Below are 12,774 nucleotides of genomic sequence, written 5' to 3'. Positions count from 1 at the left end.
TGAGATGTCTCCCCCTAAACGCTCCGGTACGGCTTCCAAGCTCGACAAATTCCGTCGGGAGGACCGCGACCCTGCCGAGGAAGATGGCGCCGCTCAGCCCTCCGAGTGCAGCACACAGCCCGCCAACGACATTGCCCGCGTGCTCGAGGCCATAGCACTCTGCCAATCGACCCTCACCTCCAGGATTGAAGAGGTGAAGGTGGACATATCCTTAATCCGGCAGGATATCCACAGACTCCGGGAGCGGGTAACAGAGGCCGAGCGCCGGGTCGGCCACGTGGAGGACGGCCTGCATCCCCTTCAAGTTGTTACTGAACAGATGCAATTCCAGCTGACCTCCATCCTCTCCAAGCAAGACGATATGGAGAACCGTCTCCGGAGGTGTAACCTCCGGTTTGTGGGTCTACCTGAGCGTAGCGAAGGAGCTGACCCCCCCACGTTCTTGGAGAACTTGCTGGTCACCACCTATGGCCGCGAGGCGTTCTCCACGACCTTCGTGGTGGAACGCGCCCATCGCCTTGCTGCAAAGCCGCCCCCGGCGGGGGCCCCGCCGAGAACCCTCATCGCCAAGTTCCTCAATTTTCGCGACCGCGACACCATCCTTAGACTCACGCGGGAGCGAGGCAATATACCGTTTGACAACGTCACGGTCGCAGTGTACCCGGACTTCTCCTCGGAGGTACAGAAGAAGAGAGCCAAGTTTGCTGAGGCGAAGCGCCAGCTACGTGTACTCCACTTGCCCTACGCGATGCTCTTCCCTGCTCGCCTCCGAGTGACCAGAGATGGCAGGTCACACTTCTTTGAGGATCCACAGGCCGTTTTTGCTTGGCTGGAGCGCCGTGGAGAAGCCGGCCGCCCAGATCCTTAAGGTCCGGATCCCGTGATGGACGCCACGCACCCGGCCCACGGACAAAGCGCAACTCTGGACATGTGAGTCTTTATCGGGGCCCCCCCCCATGCCATCTCCCCTTCTCTCCCTGGTCCCCCCTGCAGGTAACACGCCATCCCCGGACCCTGGCACGGCGTGCCCACATCCTGCATCACACGCCCGTATCTATGCCACTTAGTCTCGGGCGGCCCTTGCTGACCCGTCCTGTTTGGGTACTGATTTTGAACTTCCTCAGCAACTGATGTGCGCTCTGCAGTTTGTTCGCCCCCCCACCGTGGCTTACTCAGTGACATTGTTATTTCTGCAGCTCGTTACAGCTGCTCACAAGCCTATGTTTCCCTGGCCGGCCTCCACCCCTCCGCCTCCGGAGGTGGCAGGAGAGTTGAACCTGCTTAGTCGGTCCAGCGCTAAAGCAGTACTTTGGTTACCTTTTTTATGTTATGTGCATTTTACAGTATTTTTATTTCCACTGCAAGGGGACTTATGCAATATTATCCACTATGCATTTCTTCTTGGGACTATTAATGTGTTTACAACTGCTATTGGAGGCGGGAAAATTTGCGGGACTATACACTTATTGCATGTCACATGGCCTCCCTTAAGATCTTGACATGGAATGTGAGGGGCTTGGGTGATCGGGCTAAGCGGGCTGCGGTTCTGTCTCATGTTAAGTCACAGCGGGCGGAGGTTACGATCCTGGTGGAAACTCACCTGGTAGGCCAGATACAGTTATGCCTCAAGAAACCCTGGGTGGGCTGGCTCTATCAGGCCCCCCACACCTCGAATTCCAGGGGTGTGGCGGTTCTGATTGCAAAAACAGCTCAGTTTCAGCTACATAGCTTGCAATCGGACCCTCAGGGCCGCTTTCTATTTCTCCATGCCACTATCGGTGGCTTGGAACTCCTTATCCTTGCTTTTTACATTCCCCCACCATTCACTTTTGCTGCGTTGCAGCAGGGTGTTACATTTATGGCCCAGCACCCCCAGGTGCCCGCTGTTTGGGCAGGTGATTTCAATATGGTTATAAACCCCCTGCTTGATAGACTGAGCCCGCTTGCCTCGTCACCTCCGTCCCAGGCTGTTACTAGGTTTGGGAGGTTCCTGGGGGAATTCGCCCTTACGGACACATGGAGACACAGACATCCTTCACTAGCACACTACTCCTGCTTTACTCCATCCCGTTCGGCCATGTCCCGTATAGACTTGATTCTTATCTCGCCCCCCCTCCTTCCCCACCTCCTTGACGCGGGGTTTGGGGCCCGGGTGCTCTCTGATCACTCCCCCTACTGGGTCCGTCTGCGTCTGCCGGATCCCCCTGGACCCCGCGGCTGGAAACTTAATCCTTTCTGGCTATCCGTTCTGCCGGACCTGAACTCAGTCCAGCGTGAATGGGACACGTTTTTCCACACCAACGAGGGCTCCGCCTCGTACGGCTCCGTCTGGGAGGCCTTTAAGGTGCATGCTCGTATGATCCTCTCCTCACGCATCTCCAGACACAAGGCTTCCTCCAAGCGCCTTCTTGAGCAAGCGGAGGACAGTCTGCATGCACTTGAGCGGGCCTTTCGGGCTGACCCGTCGGAGGCTAATGCCTCCCTGCTGAAGCTACAAACTAGGGTCACAGACCAACTCCATCATGAAAAGGCCAGGAAGGGCATCTTCTACGCTAAACAGCGCCTGTTTGAATTCAGGGAGCGCGCTGGCAAATTACTCGCATATATGGCCCACCTGGACCATAGGCCCCCGGTAGTGGTGTCCCTCAGGGACACTGGTGGGAGAATTATTACTGATCCCGACTTGGTGGCGGAGGAGTTTGGATCCTTTTATTTGGGCCTGTACTCCTCTACTGCTCAGTATACCCAGGTTGAGCTCGAAGCGTTCCTCGACACTGTTCCCTTCCCGACCCTCACGCCTGAGCAGAGATTACAACTTGAAGCGCCCATCACATCCGACTGTGTGGGAGAGGCCATGTCATCGCTTCCCACCTCTAAGGCCCCGGGGTCTGACGGCCTACCCCTGGAGTTCTATGCCCAGTTCGGCGAGACTCTGATCCCCCAATTGACTAAACTATATTCACATATATTCGACTCCGCCACCCTTCCTAAGTCCATGGGAGAGGCCCTAATAGTCCTTATCCCCAAACCAGGCAAGGACCCGCTACTTCCTGAGTCTTACAGACCCATTTCCCTGCTCCAACTAGATGTCAAGATCCTGGCCAAAATTCTTGCCCTACGCCTGAACAAAGTCATTAACTCCTTGATACACCCTGATCAGACCGGGTTCATGCCCCAGAGAAACACAGCATTTAATCTTCGGAGGCTTCACATGAATATACAAGCCCAACACTCTGAAATTGGTTCAAGGGTGGTTGTCAGCCTGGACGCCGCCAAGGCGTTTGATACTGTCGAGTGGGGTTATCTGTGGGAATGCTTGCGCAGATTTGGTATAGGTCCCAATTTTGTTAAATGGCTCCAACTGCTTTATTATGCTCCCATGGCACGTATTCTGGTAAACGGCAGGATCTCCCCTCCCTTCTCGCTCTCCAGGGGGACTCGTCAGGGCTGCCCCATCTCACCGCTCCTATATGCTCTGGCGGTGGAGCCCCTGGCCACGGCCCTCAGATCTCACCCTGACATCCGTGGGCTTCGCTGTGGCGGCCTGCATGAGGTGGTCAGCCTATACGCGGACGATATGCTCCTTTATTTAGCGGACGCTGGCCCCTCATTGTGGGCTGCATTGCGAACCATCACGGCCTTTGGAGCCTTTTCTGGGCTCCAGATCAATTGGACCAAATCCCAAATTTTGCCACTTGACCTGGGGCCTCCCACCGCCGAGCAGGCGGCCTTCCCGCTTGCTAGGACAAGCACCATCAAATATCTTGGAGTGCACGTCTCCAGGTCCCTCTCAGATTTCCTCGTCCTTAATGTTGAGCCCCTATTTGATACTCTAAAATCCAAAACGCAGGTGTGGTCCCGTCTTCCCCTGGGGGTGATGGGCCGAATAAATTTAGTTAAGATGATACTCCTCCCCAAGCTTTTATACGTTTTCTGGCAGGCACCACTACGCATCCCTCCCCGTATATTTAAATCCCTAGAATCGATCCTCAACACGTTCGTCTGGGGCTCGTCCCGACACAAACTGCCATGGCGGGTTTTGAAATGCCCCCCAGACTCTGGCGGGACTGCCCTTCCGGACCTGTTCCTTTATTACCTTGCATCACAGCTCTCCCACTTTTTTCACTTTCATCACACTGACAGGCCCCGATACACCGCCCTGGTATGTTCACAGGTACCTGGCCCGTTGACCCACCCTTTTCAACTTTTATTTTGTGGCCCCCCCCACCCCCTCACTTCAGGACACGGGCACTCTATGCTTTCGCACCACCGCAAGGTCTGGCACCTTGCCACACAGTTGAGCCAGGCCCCATCCCTCCACTCTCACACTCCCCTATGGGATAATCCTGATATGTCAGAACTTGCCCTCATCCCGGATTCTGGGCTGTGGGCAAGCAGGGGGGTCATCTATCTCCATCAGGTGGTGTCCAATGGGATGGTTAAATTGTTCCAGGCCCTTAAAGACGAATTTGATCTCCCCAATTATATGTTATTCCGTTATCTCCAGCTCAGACACGCGCTCCACACCCAGTTCGCCAATCACGTTCCGAGACTTGGAACTCCGGTTTTGGTTGATACAGTATTGGGTCTGGAGCACACACAGTTGATTTCACGGTTGTATACTTATCTGCTGACTCCCACTGCCTTGACTGTTGCCTCTCAGGTCCGTTCTCGGTGGGAGGGTGATCTTGGAGCAGTGTCGACCGAGGATTGGGACGAGGCTTTGGCGAACCACAAAATGGTGTCGCCTAGGCTCTCGGACCGCCTCACCCACCTATATGTCCTACACAGGTCCTACCTCACGCCCCATCGTATAGCCAAGTACAGGCCTGATTATGATCCCCGTTGTCCCCGCTGTACTTCTTCAGACGCCTCCTTCTACCACCTAATTTGGGCATGCCCGATCATACAGGGATACTGGGCACAAGTTGTCCAGTTCCTTCATGATCGCATGGGCTCCCCGCTGTCGTTATGCCCTAGACAATGCCTTCTGGGGCTCCTCTCTCTATCTGAAAGCGATAAATACCTTAACATCTTTCTACAAGAAACCTTATTTCAGGCCAGACTGCAGATAGCCAGAACATGGTTAAGGGGCAACCCCCCTACTCTACAACAATGGATAAGAGCGATTAATGCTACTCTCCCCCATAAGAAACTGCTATACTCTCATAGAGGGTGCCCCTATAAATTTAATAAAATTTGGGATGGGTGGCTGGAAGACCCAGCCACTTGTAGTGTCGAGGACTAGGTGCTCCTCTCTTGCTGCGTCAGCGGATCTCCCGTGGGGTCGATATCTCTCTCCTTCATGCCAACTTTTATTGTACAGTTACCTCATTGCCCCATGTCTCATGTATTAATCTTGCAACTGCCCAAATGTTTTCAACCCTTGTATGTGAAATGCACTTTTTTGTGTTTGTGGCGCCTGTTGCGCCTGGCGATGCTGTTATTAACTCGTCTTTTATGCTCAATAAAGCCGCATTTTGAAGTAAAAAAAAAAGAAACTTTGCAACAGATTCTGAAAAAAAAAAAAAACAATTGGCAGCACATCTACTGTATACAGTTTCTTAACAAAGAAACATACTGAAAACTAGATTCTGCTCTTGACCACTGAGGGGCGTAGGGAATCTTAAACCTTTGGGTTATACTGCCACCTACAATCTAGGAGACAGCTTTGAAGAAGTGTAACCCTGCTGCTGCTCCTGCTACAAGAGCCACATAAAATTTTGGTCCCGGATCTGTTCCCCCACCATCAGTTGCATAGTTGAAAATAACTGGCAGTCTCCAATGCCGATTACTGTACAACCAGAGCATGGACACGTGTCAAACATGGTGCTATGTAATTATCAAGGTACACGTTTTATACAATAATGGGAAAACAGGACTGAGCGGAGATAATAATCCTCAGAGATGGAGGGGTGGATCAGGCAAACAGTAGGCTAGGATGGCATTTGAGCAGCACTCCAAGAAGGAAAGCAAAACTCTGGAAAATAAAAAAACAAAAAACAGAAGGAGCTTCTAAGTGCAGTAACACAAAGCTAATTTATTGCCCAAGGATATAAACACACTTACTAGAAGTAGAAAAAGGGAAAAAGGCTCATCATTTCCATGATGGAAAAGGAGGTGTGAGGTTCAACAATAGGCAGGCCTGAGGGTGGTCGGGAGAGCAGCCAGTTGTAATGAATCCCAGCCAACCAGCAGAGGGAAGCCGCAACTAGGAAGAACAGTCGCATTGCCGGGGACCAGCGTGGACTGCAGGACCAAGAAGCTGCCGGGGCCATCGTGGACCGCAGATGTCTAGAAATTATGAAAAAAGGGGCAGGATGCCTTGTGGAGCATGCAATTGGCTCCTCCATGCATTCTTCCTGGTCGCTTCTTTTTGAGGTTTCCCTATGCTGGTCGGCTGGGATTCATTACAACTGGCTGCACACCAGACCACCCTCAGGACTGCCTATTGTTGGACCTCACCTCCTTTTCCATCATGGAAATGAGCCTTTCCCTTTTCTACTTCTAGCAAGTGTGTTTATATTCTTGCTATCGAAAAAATTAAAATAAATTAAAAAAAAAAATGGGAAGTTGAGGCAACCTTAGACTTTCGTGATATGGTATAGACTTACATTGCTGAAACAGCTTTTTAGAAAAATACTAAATTTATTTAAAATCATTAATTAAAAAAAATACCCACATGGGCAGACATATAACAAAGTCAGTGCAGAGTATCCCATGACAGGAAACAACCTTAGGTAAACAAATTCCTCTAGAAAAGGAGCGATGTATCCACCCACAAATGGGGAATCTCATGTTAGTCTTTATCCAGTTGTAAACTCTACATGTTTCGCAGAGACCCGCTTCTTCAGGAGTATAATTTAGAGAAAATATTTTTTACACATAAAAGAATCTTCATATAATAAACAACAATGATAATATGGAAACACTGTAGGCTTTGGAGCAGACCAACAGGTAACTGCCACAACAGTGTGATGCTCCGGAGCCAAAAATATCATACATGATAAATATATTAATCCATCCCCAACTACCTTTAAAGCCACCAGGAGGAAAATCCCATAGGCAAGAATACTCACCAGCAAGGCCAGCACCAACACACCAGGCATCTCAAGGCCAAAAATGGCAGTCTAACGGGAGAGTGTTGGAGCAAGATGACGGTAAAATGGAATAAGAAGCTGTTAGAAGCTAAAAGAGAAAATGGTATAAAGCAAAAACACCCTCATTAGGTGTTTCAAATAGGGTCTGTAACAGGGGTAGGGAATTTATCCCATCTCCCTGGATCCAAATCACAAGACAAATAAATATACAAATATATGGCAATACACATCCACAATGATCTTCATATAGTTGCACACGGCAAAAGCCGGGCTAAGCAAGAAATATAATCCTCAAATGAAGGGCTCAGGGTTGATAATGGAATATTTACCAAAATGTATTTGGAAGGCTCTATAGAATTTTTAGGGAAATACAAAAAATACAGTAACCTATCATTCATATATAGACACGAAAAAAAAAAAAAATTACCCCTTAACATGGCCAAGAATACACTCACTTAACGCAAAGGGTTATGCCGGCCATACACGGTTCGAATTTCGAAAGAATTTTCTTTCGAAAATCGTATCTAAGAATTTTCGTATGAATTTCGCACCATTAGTGGGCTGCAGCAACAGCCGATTTTCGTGCGGAAATAAAATTTGAGGAATCGGACATGTTGGAAATTTTTAGAAAAACGAACGATTTTCTGATCAATGATGGGAGAATCGTGCGAGAAACGTAAGAAAATGTACGGAGATAAAAGAAAATGTACGGAGAGAAAAGAAGATTCCCAGCCAAGAAAATTCTTTTCTGTAGCAACATGAGGTGAAATTGAAGGCTTGGTCGGCCGAATTTCGAAAATCAATGGTGGCATCATCGGATCACAAAAAAAACGAATTTTCTGATTTTGAAAAGAAAATTCGTTCGAAATTCGACCGTGTATGGCCTGCATTAGTTACTTCAGATATTAATAAACCCACTTAAACCACAGAACATCAAGTCCTAGGAACACGAGTTCAGCCAAGGATCAAACAGTGGTTTGGCGAGCCAAGATACAGGTGATATCATGCCTACAGATCAAATACAGCCACACAAGTAACCAGCTGTAAATCCCTGGGAAGGCAGAGCACATAAGCCTTAATCAACAGGAGATATAATAGTCATTGACCCTATAAGATCACACAGCAAGTCTGTAAATTTATATAGATAAAGCACTCACCAAAAACGCCAACTCCAGAGATAATCCCCGCCTCTGTGGGCACCGCCAGCTCACAAACAATGGAAAACAAGTTCCCATTAAATACATCTGGCTTCTCTCCAGTTGGTGACCTCAATGCTGCTCCGAGGCGCAGATGGATGACATCACTGGACAAGATCCCAGACCGTGCATGCGCCAAGACAGAGCATGTGCAGTACGGCACATCCCAGAAAAAAAAATCTCTGAAATTACGCCGTCCGTCCATCCCAACATGGGATGGCACGTATCAGCTCCATCTAGTGGATGGACCAGAAACAGCCATCGGGATAGGAAATCACACACACACACACAGGGTCAAAAAGCACCTCAAATGGCCATAAGGACAGTATCTCTGTCTGCGGGGGGTTGGGGAAGGGGAACCAAAAGATTGGGCCATACTGTTTGCAGGGGGATCAATGGTTAGATGACCTATAAAAAAAAAAAAAAAAAAAGTGTTTGTAAGAGTCAATTTCATTAATCTGGGGGGGCCTTAGGGCTGATAATCTCTTGATGCAGAGGGTTTCAGATCTCAAAATTAAAAGAATCCCAATTGCCTCCTCCTGCGATTAGGAGAAATTGCCTCCAACACAAAAAAAAAAAAAAAAAAAAAAAAAAAAACACCACTGAGGTATTGTCAAATTTGTGATTAAGACCAATGTGCCTGATAACTGAGTAATAATTTTACCATTACCAGAATAATACACATGGTCCATAATCCTATGGCCAAATTCACGTATGGGTTTTGCCAATGACATTTTGCATGTCATCAAGTAGATTACACCACGAGTAGAACAATCAGCATATTGTTGTGATTTATGCCATTGACCATAAGGCAGGTAGATACTCCTGCCTTCCATTACCCAAAAGCAGCAACTGCAATTTCCACAATGATACGTCCCTCTAGGGCTGCAAGAGGAAGATGCAGGCCTATTTTGATAGGGTATCATGTAAGGAGATGGCCCGCCTAAGCACCAATTCGGAAATTGGACATACTGTCTAAGTATGTATGTGATCTTCAGCTAACTGGTGCCAATGACGAGAGACTGATGAATGTAAAGATTGTTCATGGGCTGAGAAACGAGTGCGAAATTTGACCGTATTGCCTGTGGCCTTAGGACAGGGGTTGACAAATTTGCTTGGAATTTAGGAGCCAGCTAAAAAAGTTAGGAGCCAGGTCCGTGACGGCGATCTGGACCCGTCTCTGGCCTGACATGGAGACGAGTGATGGGAAGATAGCCCCCAGCCCCCCACCTGTCTCCAAGTCATTGCCCATAGCTCTTAGAGGGACATTTTATTTGTTTTATTTTTTTCAAATGACGATTTTTTTTTTTAAATTGCATTTTAGTGTAAATATGAGATGTGAGGTCTCTCTGACCCCAGATCTCATATATAAGAGGACCTGTCATGCTTTTTTCTATTACAAGGGATTTTTACATTCCTTGTAATAGGAATAAAAGTGACACACATTTATTTTTTTATTTTTTTTAAAAAGAACAGTGAAAAAAATAAAAATAAAAAAGTTAAAATAAGAAAAAATTTTTTTTTTAAATGCGCCCTGTCCCGCCAAGCTTGCGTGCAGAAGCGAATGCATATATGAAAGCGATGTTCAAACCACACATGTGAGGTATTGCTGCGATCGGTAGAGTAAGAGCAATAATTCTAGCCCTAGACCTTCTCTGTAACTCAAAACGTGCAACCTGTAGAATTTTTTAAACGTCGCCTATGGAGATTTTAAAGGGTAAAAGTTTGTCGCCATTCCATGAGCGGGCGCAATTTTGAAGCATGACATGTTGGGTAACATTATCTTTCACAATATAAAAAAAAAAAAAATTGGGCTAACTTTACTGTTGTCTTATTTTTTTTTTTTATTAAATAAATTATTTTTCCCCCCAAAAAAAAAGTGCAAGTCCGCTGTGCAAATATGGTGTGACAGACAGTATTGCAGCGACCACCATTTTACTCTCTAGGGTGTTAGAATAATAAAAAAAATGTATGTATGTATATATATTATATAATATAATGTTTAGGGGTTCTAAGTAAAGGGAAGGAGATAGCTCCATTAGCATTGCTGGTTGTAATTCCAACGGCCACCACAAGAGGGCACCAGATTCCAGAAGGAACCCTAGGATCGCAGAAGGCCTCAAAGCCGGAGGCTCAATTATCGGCCGCTGCCGGCGCGGCCCGATGCGATCACGCCAGGGGGGTCCACGGAGACAGGATACCCCCAGCTGTGCTGCCCCAGGCGCCAGGTCGCTAATTCTAGTCGCAAATGCGACCTGGCGCCCGGGTTTTGTCGAGCCCTGCCTTAGGAGCACTCTTATAGAGAAGTTCCAATCTGCATCTTAAATCTTGCCTTATTAAAGGCTTTTCTCAACAAGAATTTGGAATAACCTCTAGCTAGTAACCCATTTTGGAATAACCCAGATTGATGGAAAAAAAAAAACCCTCATCCGAAGAACAATTTCTTTCTTCCGATGAGCCGCAAACAGTGTATGCTCCTAATTAACAGGGCAGGGTGCGAACTGGAGGCATGCAATATAGTGTTTCCAGAACTTGGTTTGCGATATAAAAATCAGTCACTATATAGCCATCCTCATCAATGGCAAGATCAAAAAAGGACACCCGATGTGTGCTGAAGGTCTGTGTGAATCTGAGGTTGAATTCATCGATATTGAGAGCCTCCAGAAAGCATAGGCGCTCATCCCTAGATCCTGTCCACATAATCAGATCATCAATATAACAAAACCAGTATAGCACCTTAGTTAGCCAAAGATCATAGTTTTCATCTGCAAAAATCCATCTTTCCCAACCTCCGAGATAGAAGTTTGCATACGATGGGGCACAATAGGTGCCTATTGTCACTCCTTGCATTTGCAAGTAAAGCTGATCCATGAAAGTGAAATGATTTATGGTTAGTATAAATTTAAGCAAGTCCAGAACAAAACAGTTATGGTGCCAGGTGGTATTTTCCTGCTCCAAAAGAAAGGAAAGGACTCTTATCACTGGGATAAAGCTTGTGCGGGATACTAGAGTACAGAGCCTCTATATCCATAAGTGTTGGAGGTAATTCCTCCTAATCCCAGGAGGCGGCAATTGGGATCATTTAAATTTTGAGATTCAAAACCCTCTGGATCGAAAGATTATCAGCCCTAAGCCCCACTGGGATTAAATTAACTCTTACAAAAGGTCATCTAACATGTACCATTGATCCCCAGCGAACAGTATGGCCCAATCTGTGGGGGTCGCAAACTTGGACTTCGTAGTTTTATTCTTTTGATGTTATATTGCCACGGTTAATGATTGATATTATATGTACATATGTTTCAATCCATATATTAGGTGTTTTTATGGTTCTCTTTTTCATACACTCTGATTTTTCTTTTACTAGGCATGGGCTTTTATCTTCCTTACTGGTTTGTCCGGCCTTTGAGCCCATTCACACAGGGGCAACTCCTGATCCGACTTCAGGTCGCCCCAAGTCGCCTCAGGTCGGACAACATTTAAAAAGCAATGTAAGTGAATGAGAGCCATCTTAATGCACACTACTGAAGTCGCTCCGACTTCAGAAAAGGTTCCTGTACTACTTCTATCCGACTTGTAGGCGACCGGTACCCATTGATTTCAATGGAGATCGCCTCCAAGTCGGATCTCCGTCTATACGAAGGCGACTTTGACAGAATTATTAGCTCTGAAGGGGGAACTCCACGCCAAATTTCTGAAAAAAAATTTGGCGTGGGTTCCCCCTCCGAGAGCATACCAGGCCCTTAGGTCTGGTATGGATTCCAAGGGGAACCCCCTACGCCGAAAAAACGGCGTGGGGGTCCCCCCAAGATCCACACCAGACCCTTATCCGAGCACGCTACCCGGCCGGCCAGGAAAGGGGGTGGGGACGAGCGGGCGCCCCCCCCCCTCCTGAGCCGTACCAGGCCGCGTGCCCTCAACATGGGGGGGGTGCCTTGGGGGAGGGGGGGCGTGCGGCCCCCCCCACCCCAAAGCACCTTGTCCCCATGTCGATGAGGACAAGGGCCTCTTCCCGACAACCCTGGCCGTTGGTTGTCGGGGTCTGCGGGCGGGGGGCTTATCGGAATCCGGGAGCCCCCTTTAATAAGGGGGCCCCCGGATACCGGCCCCCCACCCTATGTGAATGAGTATGGGGTACAATGTACCCCTACCCATTCACCTGTGGAAAAAAAGTACAAAAAAAAAACACAACACAGGGAAAAAATATTTTATTGCACAGCTCCGGGGGTCTTCCGTCTTCGGGGGTCTTCTCGCCGGACTCCTCCGTTATCTTCTTGTAGCTCTTTTGCTAGCGGAGGAGTCCGGCTTTCTTCCTCCCCGCCGCCGGCCTCTTCTCCCGACTTCGGGGGTCTTGTCCCCCTCTTCGGTTCTTCTGCCGGGCCACCGCGCCTTCTTATAGCTCTTTTACAGGCGGTGGCCCGGTCTTCTGTCGCCGCCGCCTTCCGTTCTTCTTCTTCTCCAGGAGATGTTGACACGAC

At 48.1% G+C, this 12,774-nt stretch overlaps 1 protein-coding gene across 2 annotated transcripts in view; it reads right to left on the bottom strand.

The window, feature by feature from the left end:
* HOOK2 (hook microtubule tethering protein 2) overlaps window positions 1-12,774 on the bottom strand; it is a 74,032-nt gene that overhangs the window by 43,452 nt on the left and 17,806 nt on the right. The window lies entirely within an intron of this gene.

Source organism: Lithobates pipiens, unplaced genomic scaffold (genome assembly GCF_037356315.1).
Source record: "Lithobates pipiens isolate NorthernLeopardFrog02 unplaced genomic scaffold, aLitPip1_a1.2 Scaffold_8, whole genome shotgun sequence".
In the NCBI taxonomy this organism is placed as follows: Eukaryota; Metazoa; Chordata; class Amphibia; order Anura; family Ranidae; genus Lithobates; species Lithobates pipiens.
Note: the sequence above shows the minus strand (reverse complement) of the source record. Positions and strands in the feature narration are given on the sequence as shown.